Source organism: Pelophylax lessonae (genome assembly GCF_965119305.1).
Source record: "Pelophylax lessonae genome assembly, chromosome: 5".
Lineage (NCBI taxonomy): Eukaryota > Metazoa > Chordata > Amphibia > Anura > Ranidae > Pelophylax > Pelophylax lessonae.
Genome location: NC_138772.1, coordinates 70,531,995 through 70,548,174, shown reverse-complemented (window position 1 = coordinate 70,548,174; position 16,180 = coordinate 70,531,995). Strand labels below are relative to the sequence as shown.

Below are 16,180 nucleotides of genomic sequence, written 5' to 3'. Positions count from 1 at the left end.
TGGACAAACTATGCAACAGTCCTATGGTTTGAAGCTATAATTACACTAAATATTAGATATCACAATTTAAACAGGAGACCAGAATGCATCTAATATAAAGAGACTCACTTTTTATTAACCTAAACGTGGCATTGGAGGAGTTTCAAGCTAAAGAAAGCCTCTCAGGTCTTTTTAGATGAAAACCCATCAGATCCATTTCAATAGAAGACTGTACACTCTTATTAAAGGAAATGTGTAGTTTTTCTTAGGTATTTTGACTCAAATTTAACCAGCTAATTTAGCCCAAATAAAAAGCAATACATTGGCTGTTATACTAAACAAACCATTGTTAATGCCCCTGTTGCCTTGGTGGTCAGTGTGAATGTATTCTTTAAGAAAACAACAAGAGAAGGGCGCACCGACCTTGTGCATTACCACTTAAAAGTTTATTAAAATCAAAGAAGGGTAGCGTACAATATACTCACAAACGTGGCTTACGCGTTTCGAGGGAGGACCCTCTTCCTCAGATTTTAGCTCTGAGGAAGAGGGTGCTCCCTCGAAACGCGTAAGCCACATGAGGTTTTGAGGACGCCATCACACTATCCAGCAGTAGAGAAGTGTCCTGGAAGCGAGCGGTGCCCATTTCCTATATGCTTGTTCATATGCTACGTTTGTGAGTATATTGTACGCTACCCTTCTTTGATTTTAATAAACTTTTAAGTGGTAATGCACAAGGTCGGTGCGCCCTTCTCTTGTTGTTTTCTTGTAGTGCCTTTTGGATTCCCTTGGTCCTGAGGGGGGCAGCAAGACCACTTCTTTTGTGTCATAAAACCGCCTAGAAGATTCACCTTCCCGCATACCACTTGAGCGCAGGAGAGATATTGTTGTTTTTTGAATGTATTCTTTACCTGTGTAGTCAATGTGGAATCCTCTCTTACATTTCTGGTCAGTGAAGACGTGCTCCCTGTTATATTAGTGTTCAGTTTAAATGCCCCATTAAAATGTTAGCCAATGTTAAGGCCCCCATTATATTGGTGGCCATTTTAAATACACCCTTGACAGTAATGGTCTGTGTAAAATACTCTGTTACCTTGTTGTCCAGTTTTAATGGTCAACATGCATTGGTGATCAGTGGGAAAAGAGACCTCTTATATTGGTTTTCAGTGTTTTTACTTTTGTGGTCAGTTGGGGAAGGGCCCTCACACTGGTGGCTAGTTGGAGAAGTTACTTAAACATTTGTGGTCCGTGTTTGAAGGGCCCCCTTATATTGGTTGTTAGTGGGAGAAGTGCCCCATTACATTGGTGGTTTGTGGCGTCATACAGGCAACTGCAGAGGAGACTTTTTTTAAGAGACATTATCCCTCAAAGTATGCAGGTATCAACGGGCAGAAGATCAAGCTGCACGTAGAGCACGCCTAGAGTCCAGAGGCTGGGACTTTAATGTAATTAAAGTAATTTGACCAATGTCTGACCTCTGTGGTCTTGGGACACATTGTAGGCAAGGGTGGTTTCTGCCTGTATTGAGTCCCAGTACCTCAGAGGCTCCTTTCTGTGTGTGCAGTTGACATATCAACCCTTGACAGCTGTTTTGCTACCTGTTACAAATCTAAGCGTACAGTCATTTCAGAATTGTCAGTTAGTACACTGACACATAGGGGTGCTGTAGATAGGGGCTGATAAGCAGCTTGACCAAAGTGGGTGGGGACACCAACAGAATTATTTTATAGGCATCAAAGATTTCTAGTTACATTCCTGCCAGAATATCTGGTGTTCTGGGATCATTCCATTTTGATGGGGTTAATTACACGTCATTTTAAATACAAAAATTGCAAATGCATCTGAAAAAAAAAATCCAAGCCAAAGTGAACCTCAAAGCTCTTGGGTCGATTCAGTAATCTCTTATTATAAATATTATTTTGCATTGTGCTCAGCTTAATAAAGGTCATCTGTCATAGGTCTTGTCTACAGTCAATGAATTATTTTAGCATGCATTCAAACAAAGAGGCAGGGTCAAGTTCACTGTTTGCTTATGTATAGATGTACAATGGATTGTGCTGTGTTATGTTCTATTGTTTATTATATTAGATTTCCTCCCAAAAGCTATAGTGTTTATCAGACACAGATGCTGAAAAGAACATGAGTAGCAAGGTGACCTTGTAAAATGTCCTGATGATGAACATCTGCCATCATTCATTTTGTAATTGAAAAATATGACTGTTAGGTTTTGATAGAGACAAAATAAACTAAACAAAAATTAAAAGAGAGCTGTACTGGGAGAATATAGAAGACACTACTGCTGCCCTCTCCATCTGGAGATATTAGTTGTTTGGCTGTGATGGCAATCCAAAGGTTTTAATGCTTTGATGCACTGACCTGTACTGATTATGTAGACCAGGTGTTCTAAATTTACTGTGACTTTCTAATCTGCATGCTTGTTCCAGAAGTCACTTCCAGTGACTCAGAAATAGTGGTGTTCCTAGTATATTTCCCAATCTTTAGAATGACCATCAATATAAGAGGCATTCTTTCTTCCAAAGACCCTTCTTCTGGTGGCCAGTGGGAGGAATTGTGCATCCCTCCCACTGACCACCAATGTACTGGATAATTTTTCCCACTAACCTTCAATGTAAGGGACATTTGGAATTTCTCTAACATCGGTGGTTAACTGAGGAATGATGCCTCCTTGCATTGGTAATCAGCTGAGGAATGATGCCTTCTTACATTGGTATTCAGTTGAGGAATAATGCCTCCTTACATTGGTAGTCAGCTGAAGAATGATGCCTCCTGACATTGGCAGTCAGCTGAAGAATAATGCCTCATGACATTGGTAGTCAGCTGAAGAATGATGCCTCCTGACATTGGCAGTCAGCTGAAGAATAATGCCTCCTGACATTGGCAGTCAGCTGAAGAATAATGCCTCCTGTCCTGACATCGGTAGTCAGCTGAAGAATGATGCCTCCTTAAATTGGTGGTCAGCTGAAAAATGATGCCGCCTTACATTATGGTCAGCTAAAGAATGATGCCTTCTTACATTGGTGGTCAACTGAAGAACAATGCCTCCTTACGTTGGTGGTCAGTGGGAAAAATGTCCCCTTTACAGTAGCAATCACGTACATGCTATCCATGCACTACACTTTTGCAGGTTTCCTTAAAATATACATTAATTTAATTGAGTTGACTTGATATATATTTAAAATAGTTTTACCTTCTACAACTGAATTGGCCCAAACAAAAGAATTTATTGCTTAAATCTGATTACACAGGAAATTGAAGACTTGCCAGCATTTGAGGTAGGGGAACAAGGAGGAAGGGCTTTTCAGAAAGCAATGAGCTATATCACACTTGGGCATGTACTCTGCAAGAGCCTTAATGACTCCACTGGAAGCATCAACTGAACCATGCCTCCGTCATTAGAGCTTTCTACTCTCCAATTTAATATTACTTTAATAACCTTTCATCGAGTATGTAGATGCGTGGATTACTTTTAGCACTTAAAGCAGGTATTTTTCCGTAGCTGAGTTTTGTTCGACTGTATGTGTGTATGTGCAGCACTGTTTCTTTTTCTGTACAGATTTATTTCCCTATTCATAATGTTATAGTTCCTTTTTAAATCAGTTTAGCTTAGTAAACCCAAGTAACAGCTACCTAATCAGAACACTATCTGCATGGAGTTTGCATGTTCTCTCTACGCTTGCATGGGTTTCCTCTGGGTATTCAGGTTTCCTCTCACACTCAAAAAATATGCTGGTAGGTTAATTGGCTCATGTCTAAATTGGCCCTAGTATGTATATGCATGCATGTAAGATAGGGACCATAGGATGTAAGCTACTTTAGGGCAGGGACTGATGCGAATGTGCAAGAGGGCTCTGTGTAAAATTGTTGGTGCTATATAAATACTTGTCGTAAAAAAATAAAGATTGAGGGATCTAGGAAGTGTCCCAAACTGATGTCAAACTGGTACCACTGACATGAGCCTAAAGATTGATGACATAGACCCTAAAGCAAGTGAGGGAAGGTAACGAGGTGTCAGCAGACTACATGTGGAGGCAGCTGGATGCAGATCATTAAAGCTAATTATTATTCCTAGAAGTGGCCTTAGAATAAGGAGAAAGAAGATAGCATTTGGCTGACCCTGGGCTCTTAGCCCTCACTATGATTGAAAAATTATTGTCTCTTTTCCCTTGTTACAGCAAAGGAGGCATCCTAATTTTTTAATAATCAGCTAGAAGAAGTCTTCATACTCACAAGGTAGTTACTGCAAAAGGTATTTGTATACTTGGTAGATAATATTTATAACGAGGAGATGTTGTGGGAGCTTGGTTCGTATTTACACCAGGTCTCAGCGGAGTCTGAAGAGCTTTCTAAGTCAACAAGTAATATCAAACAACGCAAGGCTAATGACCATGTGTCTTAAGCCGCTATGATAAGAAAAAGGGGAACCTTTTCATACAATAATATCTAGGTAAAGGACACCCCCAGATACACCTAACTGCACAGTCTAGAATTTCATTACAGGAAACATTTATGCCTCGTTTCCACTGAGTGGTACGGTACGGTTCGGTTCTGTACGGTACAGTTCGGAACGGTACAACTTGCGTTTCCACTGCCAATAGTACCCTTTCATGATAGGCGTGGTGTAGCAGGAAAGCTGTGATAGACGATTCTCTGTCAACCAATGAAAGTTCTGCAGAGTGTAGCTCCACCCTGTTGGTACGGTACTAATGTGCTTGGTACCCCAACCAAAGGGTCCGAAAAAAGTGGTACGGTACGGTTTGGAATTAGGGTACCATTCACAATGGAAACGGCAAAAATAGTGTACCGTACCGAACCGTACCGTACCGCTCAGTGGAAACGAGCCATTAGATAAACCCTTTAAATAATTTTCAACACACGTTATCCATTTTACTAGCATTTAAAAATATCAAATCTGGTGATTTTAGAGGCTGAATAAAATGTTATGTGCATTATATCACATTTAATAGGTAAATAATTAGTTTTTAAAAAAAATGTTACATAAAGATATATACAACAGATGGAAAGGATGGACAATTGAGGGGGAAAGATAGATAAAGGAATCTACACTTGTGACATACTGAAGCCACAGAAATAGGCATTTAGTCAGAAACACATTTAATATCATCTTTCTTTTTCTTTTTAAAGTAGAACCATGGCCTCCCATTTAAAAAAAAAAAAAAAAAGTGTTGCAATTTATTATAGGTGCATCCGCATTAATGGTTTTCCCTTAATCCTCCTGAAAAATCCCACAAATACCTGTTACATTAGTCAGTGAAGGCCACCTAATGCAGCCCATTGTGATGGGGTGGCAACTATGCTGCATTGATTCAGAATTCAAGGAGTTGCCACTCTCATGGAAGATGTATCTGCTTGCACTGAAAAAAAATGTTGCAAGAGGTGTGGCTATCAGCATTCTCACTGTTGATTCGCTAGTTGATAGCTTGTCAATCAGCGCCTGGCCATACCTAGTCCTGCTCATGGCTTTCTGGACTGACAGCACTGCTGAAACCCTCCCACTGTGAGCTGCAGTGTCTAGGAGGGGGAACATGTGAGACACAAGTGAAGGAGGATTTGGCTCAGTCAAAGTAGGTAAAGGAAGATTTTCGTTTATATTAAGGGACACATGCGTAATTGGATTTGGTACTTGTTTAGACTGTCATACAAGAACATTGAGTTGTACTTCAAAATCCTGTTTTAGCAGTTGTACATTGTTTCCAAATATGACTGGACAGTACAATAGGCACCAGAGTTTGATCATGCTATCGAACAAGTATGGCAAACACAAGGCCTTTGGGCGGAATACGGCCCTCCGGGCCTTGTCATGTGGCCCTGACACCCAGTTTTGCAGCCGGAACATGGCCAAAACTCCATTCTGCCACCTCCGGCTCTCACCTTGGCTCCCACTCCTGCTGTTACTTGTAAATACAGAAGCCTTCTGTGTTTACAAAGGACAGCTTTGCCCTCAGTGGCTCCCGGATCTAACAGATTCCTGGACGCACTCACAGTAGGGCACAGTGGGGACAGATCTCCATAATCTAAAAGAAAGGACTATCTCCCTGCAAATACACAGGCAGTAGAGCCGCCTACACAGAGAGGTACTAGAGCTGGGCCAGGTAGGTGAAAAAGATGCGAGGAAGCTTCATGGGGAGGTTGGGGTTACAAATTCAGTGCGCTCCTAAACCCTGCACGCCGTATACATTACACCCCTGAATGCTGCACTATTTACATAACGCCCTCCTGAACCCTGCACTGTGAATGTAGCGCACTCCTGAATATTGTACTCTGTACGTAGCATAGTCCTAAACTCTGCACATAATGCACTCCTGAACCCTGCGTTCTGTATGTAATGCCCTCCTAAACTCTGCACTATGTACATAGCGCACTCCTGAACTCTGTACATAGCATAGTCCTGAACTCTGCATGTAATACACTCCTGAACCTTGCACTCTGTACATAGCGCACCCCAGATACAAACGGCCCTTTGAGGGCAATCCTACTGCTGATGCGCCTGTGGTGAAATTGAGTTTGACACCCCTGCTGTAAAAAGAAAAACTTCAATCTGGCTTGATCTGCCACCTTCTGACCTTGATGCTCCTGAAAGGAAAATCATGGAAGCTTATTTAAAGGCTTTCCAGCATTAGGCTCCATGTACACGGGACGCTGGAAATGGTCGTTTAGGAGCAGTTGGGCATTTTTTTTCAGAAGCCCCTGAACCCATCTACATTTTATCTTATCTGTCCATGTACACCAGGTCGTTTACAGTCATTTGCAGGCAGTTGCGTTCAGGGACTTTTTTTAGAACGCAATTATTTGCGTTCGAACGTGTGTTTCTCGGCGTTTCAAACGCACAAACGCGTCCGAACGCGCCTAAACGCGTCCGAACGCGTCTGAACGCGATGACCCGCGTTGAGCGTTCGCGTTTTTCCATTTTAAAGGGGAATAATTTTTTTGACCTCTAGGAACGCTTCTAAACGCAAACGCTCCCAAACGCCCGCTAAACGCAGGTACAAACGCGACCGAACGGACGTTTCAAACGTCCTAAAAATTCCAGCATTCAAAGGGACTTTTAACAACGTCCCGTGTACATGGAGCCTTAATCTCAATGCACTAGGCCAGCAACACTAAGCGGAGCCCTCCTTCCAACTGTTATTATTTTATGGAGTATCCTAGCAGAATGCACATGAAAGATTTTCTGGGACTGATAAGGTTTTTCTGCAAAGTCTCCTATGTTTTGTACACAGTTTTTTAATAGCTGGTGGTCTACCCCAAAGAATCGCTATTGTTATGTGCCCAGTGCTTCACTTTAAAAATGGTCTTGTTAAACTAACTTTCTTTTTACATAGAAGGTAAATTGTACCATCTATTTTAGCCTGTGCATAACCACCACCAGAATCACATAATTACATTCTGGAGATTGGATTGTGGCATTTAAATTTTAAATACCACTTTTGATTTGAAATTTGAAGAGGAAAGCAACAAGGCATGAAGGTTATTGAACATATCATTGTTTCCCATGCGTAGATAAGTAAATGAGCCACTCTAGAGATCAGAGTAAAATTCTGCTCCAAGAAGGAACAATGACAATCGACTCCTTCCAGCGGTATTCTGGAATTTCACATATCAGAGCTGCAAATGCAGAGGTTCCAAGCCAGAAACTCGCACCGGCACTAACAAACAAACGACATCAACTCTGCCAGGTAAGGTGGAACGGAGTGCCAAGTTCCCTGTTAGAAGGATAAATTCACCATATTGCCATTGTCCTATGGACAATACAGAATCTAGGAGGATAAAATTCTCCATCTGTGAACAAAGAAACCCAAACTCCAACACACAAGGTGGTTAGTTAAGCCAATATTTAGATAAAAGAACATCTGTCGTAATTTAGAGAAAAAGCAATCCTGATTAATTAGAAGATTTAAATCAGGTTGCTATAGTGCCAAACATTTCCATGGACAAAATCCTTCTCTGAAGGATTCCTGAATATTGAAAGGTCTCATATTTTCAAATGAAGAATGTTTAAGGTACAAGAATTGGCATATATATGTTACATCTATCTCATGGCCAAGTTGCGTTTTCAATTGAACACTCTTCAAAGCCCCTTACCAAGCAATTATATCCAAATTAGCTGATTCTGTAAATCAGACACCAAAACTCTTAATCTTGCTGACCTTCTTTCAGGTTATTTGTGAGAACCATGCTCTGTCTCTACTCTGCCCCCATTACTTTCTATTAGCTTTTTGGAGCACAATTTTTTATTTTATTTTTTTTTTGCTCCTTCCAAACTTGTTGAAAAGAGGGTTCATACCCTTCCGGTGCCAGGAAGAAGTTTTCTTGGCCCCAAGGCGAAGTTGGTGTGCTTTCTCCTTAAAAACATTACACATACTAAATATCATTATTAGTGAATATCAATCATAAAGTGCAATGAAAAAAGTGCTACATGCAATAAATTCAAGATTCAAAAAATACATGATTCAAAAAAATTTTTCTTAGAACCCAAAGCGAAGTTTCCAAAGTGAAATGACCATAGAGACATGTGATCCTATATAGAAGGATCACAGGGGCTCTATGATCATTCCAGGGAGAAGAACGGTAAGCTGTGTTTACAACAGCTGACTGACCTTCTTCTCAGCGGGGAGCAATCACGGGTGTCAGGTGGCAATCAGAGCCGCCAGACCCATGAATCGGCTTCCCTGCTGCCAAGTGGGGGTGGGAACGCGCCGCCGGCCTCATAGCTTCCCGTGCGCAACCGACGTAGGTCTACGTGGGTTAGCGCAGGAGAGACACCCTGCCACAGTAAAAAGGCAGCGGGTGGTCGGGAAGTGGTTAAGAAATCATGACGGCTCAGTTGGACCTTAAAGCTAAATTCCAGACACCCAGAATAAAGCATGTGCACAAAAAACAACTCCATGCTAATAAGTGTTCAAAGGATTAGAAAATAATGTGTCCCAAAATCAACGTTTGCAACGTTACTAGCTCTGGCTAAATGAATTGACTTCATCATCCTTTAATTTTTATAAATTGTCAAATTAGACCCAATTTATACTTTATTTTGACACATAAAGCTTCCAGCATGCTGAAAATCAATGTAACCAATAATAAAGATAACTCCAGTCAATTCTCCCTAGAGCATATAAGGTACAGAAAGTTTTGACATTTAAAAAGTCTATAATTATACCAAAAGCAGCTGTTGTATTTTTTTTTTTTTGGATGTTGTGTTCACCGGCTCTGAGTACGAAGGACTATGACGCATCGGGTCAGGAACTTCAAGCGTTTATTGTGTGCTGCATTCATGTACTTTATAAAGAATTTATCAACACTTTTTTTTTTTTTTAGCTGTATGTATAAAGTACGGTAGTTAAACATTACTGTTTTTCGGTGTAAATTGAGTGAGTCATTCAGAAAGAATCATGTATTCAACACATTCATATAAGTACACAATGGCTCCCAAATATGGAATTCTGTATGTAAATGAGGGAAGCGTAGGGGAATAAAGAAAACCTGTAAAGAATATAATTCAGGCTGCCATTGTTAAAGTTAAACACTGGATGATAATTGTTTTTCTTTAAAAGAAAAAAAGAAGCATGTGAATGGCAAGATTGTACAGAATTACATGTTGTTTGGCAGGTTAAAAAGCCAGAGTTTAAAATAGGAAAGTATATTTGGCTGCAATACTCATCACCTCCTCAGCTCTGCCATCCAAACTTTTCTCCACCTGAGGATCTCATCAGACTTCAAGGCTGAATTACGCTCAGTCTCGGTTCACACTACCGCGACTTGTCAGGTGACTTGTCAGCCTGACAAGTCGCAGTCCATTCTGTGCTACGGGAACCGTTCTAATAGGGGCGACTCAAGTCACTCAGTCTTAGAAAATAGTTCCTGTATTACTTCGGGGCGACATTGGAGTGACTTGCAATGACTTCCATTATGTGAAGTCCGTGCAAGTCCCCCCGAAGTCGCGGTGCACGCGACTTCACAGGTCGCCCCCGAAGTCGGATCGCCATAGTGTGAAGCGACACTTAAAGTCATTTAACAAGTTCTTGACTGCCCCCATGCAGATATACTGTGGCAGGGCAGCCCTCCTGCATGAAATGACGTACCTGTACGTCATTTTGTGCACTGGATCGGGGGCATGCACGCACGTGTGCCGCTGGCGACCCGCTCCCACTGTGACTGGACACTATGGGAGCCAATCAGCGGATCCGGTGGACCCGATGTTCACCGGCGATCGTTCATGAGAGAGGCAGAACGTCAGTCTGCCTATGTACACAAGGCACACCGCCATTCTGTGAGAGGGGAAGATGTAGATCTGTCTTCCCCCAGTCAAAGCACCTTCCCCACACAGTTAGCAAACACTCCCAGGGAACACATGTAACCTTTTGAACACCCCTGATGTTAAGCCCTAGAACAGTACATTTTTTTTTTATCACTGATCACTGTATTAGTGTCACTGGTCCCTAGTCCCTGGTCATTGGTCCCTACAAAGTGAGGGAAACCAGCAGTGAAGCCTTGAGGCTTCACAGTCAGTACCCAACTGCACATGCGCGCTGTGCGCTGCGAATGGGCCGACTGCGGGGGGAAGGAGGAGGGGGCTGCGGTGAACTCAGCTGGAAGTAGAAGTGGGTACCGGTAAAATAAGGTACCCCCCCTCCCCCAAAAGATGCCAAATGTGGCAGCAGAGGGGGTAGGAGGCAGACAAGCGGAGCTTCCCCTTTTAGGGGAAAAATTGAACAAAATTCCACTAGTGTGTAACCAGCTTTAATATCAGCCTTTTGAAACCCACTATATATAGTAGAGCTTAGACTGGGGAAGGGGGCATCAGGACAAGAGGATCATTATTTGTTTGCAGTGCAAGAAGCATTCTAATAGAAGGAGAGAACAGAGTGACAGAGAGAGGAGTTCATCAGTGTGCTGCTTCTCTTTTATTGTCCAGTCACAGGTTGGGGGTGATGAAGAGTGTTCCGGAACTGTAGCAGAGTAAAATTAATGCTGGCCATACACGTATAGATTTTTAGACGAGAATGTTCGTAGAAACATTTATACAAAAATTCTTTGAACATTAGATAAATGGCAAAATGTTGTTCGAAAATTGTCTTTTGCTTTTAACATTCAATTTTAAAATGAATGTAATTTCTGAGTGATAACCACATACACTGGCAGAAAATTTGTTGATCGAGAAAAGTTTCTGTTCCTTCAAATTTTCCTGTCACTGCAGTCGAAAGTGAACATTGATTTGACCCCACTAATGATTAGAAAATCAAATTAATTTACTTAAAACAAAAATTTCCGAATTAAAATGTATACGTGTATGGCCAGCATTAGTCTCCTGCCCCATTAGACAAGGATGTACTGTGTGCAGGCCGCTGATATGTGGAGACCAACGGTCCTCCTGTAGGTGGCCTGGGCACACAGGGGGCCTGCACAGCAGGAGGATCGGAGGAGCAAAAAAGGAACAATGCCCTCTGTGTCACTCACCCAGAAACTAAAGGTCAGTCCCCCCCCACTGGCTTTCAGGAAGAATGGGGGGGGGGAGGTGATATGTGCTAGGAAGAGGGTTTAGGGTGGGGGGGGGTTGAACCAGGAGAGGGGATGTTTGAGCTAGGAGGAGTGGGGTATTAGTGCTGGTTGGGATTTGGGTAGGGAGGAAGAATTTATGCTGGGAATGGTAATTTAGAGGGGATGGAGAAGAGATTTATGGGAGGGGGTGGGGGAATTCGAGCTAATAGGAGGAATTGGGGGGGGGTTTAGGGGAGAAGATTTGTGCGAGGATAGAAAGTTTGAGAAGAAAGGGGATGTGTGCTAGAAGGGGGATTAAGGTTGGATTTGAGCTGGGGGTGGGATTGGGGGGTGGGGGCAAAGATTTGTGCTGGGAGGAGAGATTGGAACTGGGAGTTGGTGGAATTGGTGGAATATGTGCATTATTATTTATTAATAATAATAAAATATAATAATATAAATATTATTGTTTGAGGAAAATTTTGAAGATATAATTTTTGTTTAGTATGACGGAATGTTTGTGTCCACTAATAATGATTTTCATGTATTTTTTGTGAAAATATAGTTTTGACATTTTTACATGGGGGGAAGGGGGGGGGTAAGGGGTAGTGGTGGCTGCCACTGGGGGGGGGCCATCAGGTACGGGGCTCCATTATTTCTAACAGCAGCCCTGACTGTGTGAGGGGCTTTTGTGAATCCCATGGTGAAATGGTTAACACGTAATACAGCTTCCATACTGTAAATGCCATTTAGATGTTTGCTCTTCAGCTTTGAGGCAGATAAATAAATAGTCCATTAAAAGCCAAAAAAGTTGACTTTTTACCTGCCAAACAACATGTAATTCTGTACAGTCAGTCTTGTGATTCACACACATTGTTCAGGCAGGCTCTCTCACTACGTCTCCATCCATCTACTATATCTACTGTATCTGAAGGAGATTGCACAATCACACTATGAGCCATGTGGCCAGCTTAAATCTTCCACCTTCTATTCAAAACATAAAAAGGTCTTAGCTGGGCTTCTACTTTAATGAATAGCCCTGGTGATTTTCAAGGCGTATTATTTCTTGCTGAGCGCATAAGAACTTTAAATTGCAAAACCTCTCAGTTGTGACTTATTAAAGAAAGTGCACCATTTGAAGAAAATCAAGACCGAGAGAATGATCCAGGCTAGATTACAGTGATATGAGTTCTTTATAACTGTAATTGTCTTTAACCTGTATATTAAGAAGCTGAATATAAAATCTTTTGGGCTTAAAGTGAAAGGAAATTAGTAAAAGATATCTGATATGTGTTGACTACTTTGGTTCCACTCGGCTCCGATGGGAAAATGGGCACAGCAACAGCAATGACTGTTGCTTTAAAGCTGTAGTATATTCCTACATAAACTATGTACCCACAGGTAGGCTTATATTAAAGTGTTACTGAACCCACAACAGTAAAATCAGTCTATATATGCAGTAAAGCATGCTTGTTATACTCACTGTAGAACCTAAGGGGTTAATCTTTGACACTGGCGCGGCACTGGCACCACAGTGGTGTAGTGGTTAGCACTTTCACCTAGCAGCCAAAGGATCACTGATTCGAATCCCAACCATGACGCTACCTGTCTGGAGTTTGCATGTTCTCCCTGTGCATGTGTGGGTTTCCTCTGGGTACTACAGTTTCCTCCCACACTCCAAAGACATGCTGATAGGTTAATTGGCTCCTGTCTAAATTGGCCCTAGTATGTGAGTTAGGGACCTTAGATTGTAAGCTCCTTGAGGGCAGGGACTGATGTGAACGTACAATGTATATGTAAAGCGCTGTGTAAATGGACGGCGCTATATAAGTACCTGAAATATATAAATATATTGTTGATCTTGTATGCACAGATCATCCTCTTCTTCCACTGACTCCAGAACATGTCCAGGTAAGACAGAATTACTGGAGTCAATCTGCACATGCTCAGTTTGGTGTGTAATGCTAGAGAGTGTTTTTTTTTTTTTTTCTTGGGAGAGTGCATGTGATCAGCACAGGGCCAATCAGCACTGTCCAGATAGAGGGTCAGGGATCCAGAATGCTGATAGACCAGCTCAGTGCAGTATAAAAACTCCTCCTACAAGCCTTAACCAGACACTGATAGAAGTCACAAGACTGCTATATACTGCTGATGAGAAAAGGTATTTAGCGGTTTGTATTTACTAAAATAATTGCATTTCCATGTTCTGTGTGCTGTGGGAGACCAGATATAGTGAATGCAGGGTTCCGGGTTTAGTAAATATCTCCCGAACTTACGCTGTTCAGGATATATTCACATCGCTCCAGCCATTGACGCCACTGCACATGCAGAGTGCGCTCTTCATTCAGGGCACCACTGAATGCAAAGAGAACTGTGCCATGATCCCAACTCCTATGTGCGAGTGCCAAGATCGTAGCCTGGCCATACAAACAGCCGGAGAGCGTGAGCCTGGAAGAAGACCAAGTGAAAATGGAAGCGCTGGGAGCGGTGACAGCACAACATTGGAGGGCTCTGTTTAAAAGGTAAGTCTGCCATAACGTGCTAGTATGCAATATATACAAGCATACTATGGCATATGGCAATACCATTATTGGTATCAGGGCAATGCTAGTATAATCCAAATCTGAGAGTAGCTCAGGGCATTGGCTGCCATTTGTAGACAGGCCCTATCAGGAGGGCTGGGTGTTCCTGCTGGAGACTGCATCCCTTATGAGGGGGATTCCTTGCCCAAGGACTGGGAAAGTCAGGACAGCTACAAGAGCCTTGGAGACTGAAGTAGAAGTGGCTGGAGGGAGCCCAGGAGTCTCTGGAGGAATGAAGAAGCTTGAGGAGGCTGGAGAATCCTATTTAAAGGCCAGGAGTGGGCCTGTGCAGTGGGGTTCTGCAACCGAGGCTCTGTAAGGTTAAAGAGTCAGTGGTCTGAGGGACCAGTTCTATTATCAGCAGTGCTGCTGAATTGTAGCCAGGTGGACTAGCATTTTCAGTGGATTGTTTTGCTGTGAGAAGCTGATTCTCCTGTGTGGGAAGCTGTTGTGTAAAGACGTTGCTTTCCTTTTTAACCACTTCAGCTTGGAAGCTTTTACCCCTTTCCTAACCAGGCCACTGTGTTACTTTAACTGACAATCGCACGGTCATGTGACTCTGTATATACATTTTTTGTTCTTTTTTCCCACAAATAAAGTTTTCTTTTGGTGGTATTTGATCACCTCTGCGGGTTTTTATTTTTTGTGTTATGAACCAAAAAAGAGCGACACTTTTGAAAAAATAAAAATACTTTTTACTTTCTGCTATAAAACATCCTCAATTAAAACAAAAAGGAAAAAAAAAATCAAATTTCTTGATCAATTTGGGCCAATATGTATTCTGCTACATATTTTTAGTAAAAAAAAAAAAAAAACATATCAATAAGCTTATATTGATTGGTTTGAACAAAAGTTATATTGTCTACAAACTATGGGATATTTTTATTTATGTTTTTTTATTTTATTTTTTTACTAGTAATGGCGGTGCATAGCGACTTATAGCGGGACTGCGACATTGTGGCAGACAAATCGGACACCTAACTGACACCTTTGATACTTTTTGGAGACCCGTGACACTAATACAGTGATCAGTGCTAATAAATATGCACTGTCACTGTACCAATGACACCTGCTGGGAAGGGGTTAACATCAGGGACGATTAAAGGTTTAGCTGTGTGCCTAGCCTGTGCTTTCTCACTGTGTGGGAGGCGGTTTGACTAAGGGAAGGCAAAGATCTGAGTTCCTGCTTTTCATAAACACAGGAACAATACCTTCCCTTCTGACAGAATAGCAATCTGCTATGTTTACAGTTTGTTGTTCTGCCTGTGTAATCTGCGGGTGCCGGCGGACGAGTCTGCAGTCCCCACCACGGGGCTCCTGCTGTGTGTGATCTGACACAGAGCGGCAACCCTCCTGCAGTAAATGTATGGTGGGCGGTCTGAAAGTGGTTAATAAAAGTGGGCTATCAAGCCCTTAAACAGCAAGTTCAGACTGACATGTCTCCCTAAATCGCATCTACCACATTGAGTCCAATCACCCCATATCACAATGAACAGCAAGGTGATACCACAAGATTATTAACCACTTCTGAACTGGGAGGTTTTCCCCCTTAATGATCAGGCCATTTGTTGCGATATGGCACTGCGTTACTGTAACTGACAACTGCATACCCAAATAAAATTGATGTCCTTTTTTTCCCACACATAGAGCTTTCTTTTGCTGGTATTTGATCACCTGTGCGATTTTTATTTTTTGCGCTATAAATAAAAAAAGAGCGACAATTCTGAAAAAAAAAAACAAAAAAAAAACATTATTTTTTACTTTCTGCTATATAACATTCCCAATATAAAAAAAAATGAAAAATCTAATTATTTCATCATTTTAGGCCAATATGTATTCTGCTACATATCTTTTGGTGAAAAAAATCCCAATAAGTGTATATTGGTTGGTTTGCGCAAAAGTTATTGCATCTAAAAACTAGGGGAAAGTTTTATGTAATTTTTATTTATTTATTACTATTAATGGCGGTGATCAGCGTTTTTTAGCAGGACTTTGACATTGCGGCGAACAGATTGAACCCCTGACATTTTTGACACTTTTGGGTGGACCATTGACATAGTTACAGTAGTAATCAGTGCTAAAAATATGCACTGTTGCTGTAATAATGACAC

At 41.7% G+C, this 16,180-nt stretch overlaps 1 protein-coding gene across 1 annotated transcript in view; it reads right to left on the bottom strand.

Moving 5' to 3' along the window:
• PLXDC2 (plexin domain containing 2) overlaps positions 1-16,180 on the bottom strand; it is an 804,296-nt gene that overhangs the window by 197,863 nt on the left and 590,253 nt on the right. The gene's annotated exons all lie outside the window — the stretch shown is intronic.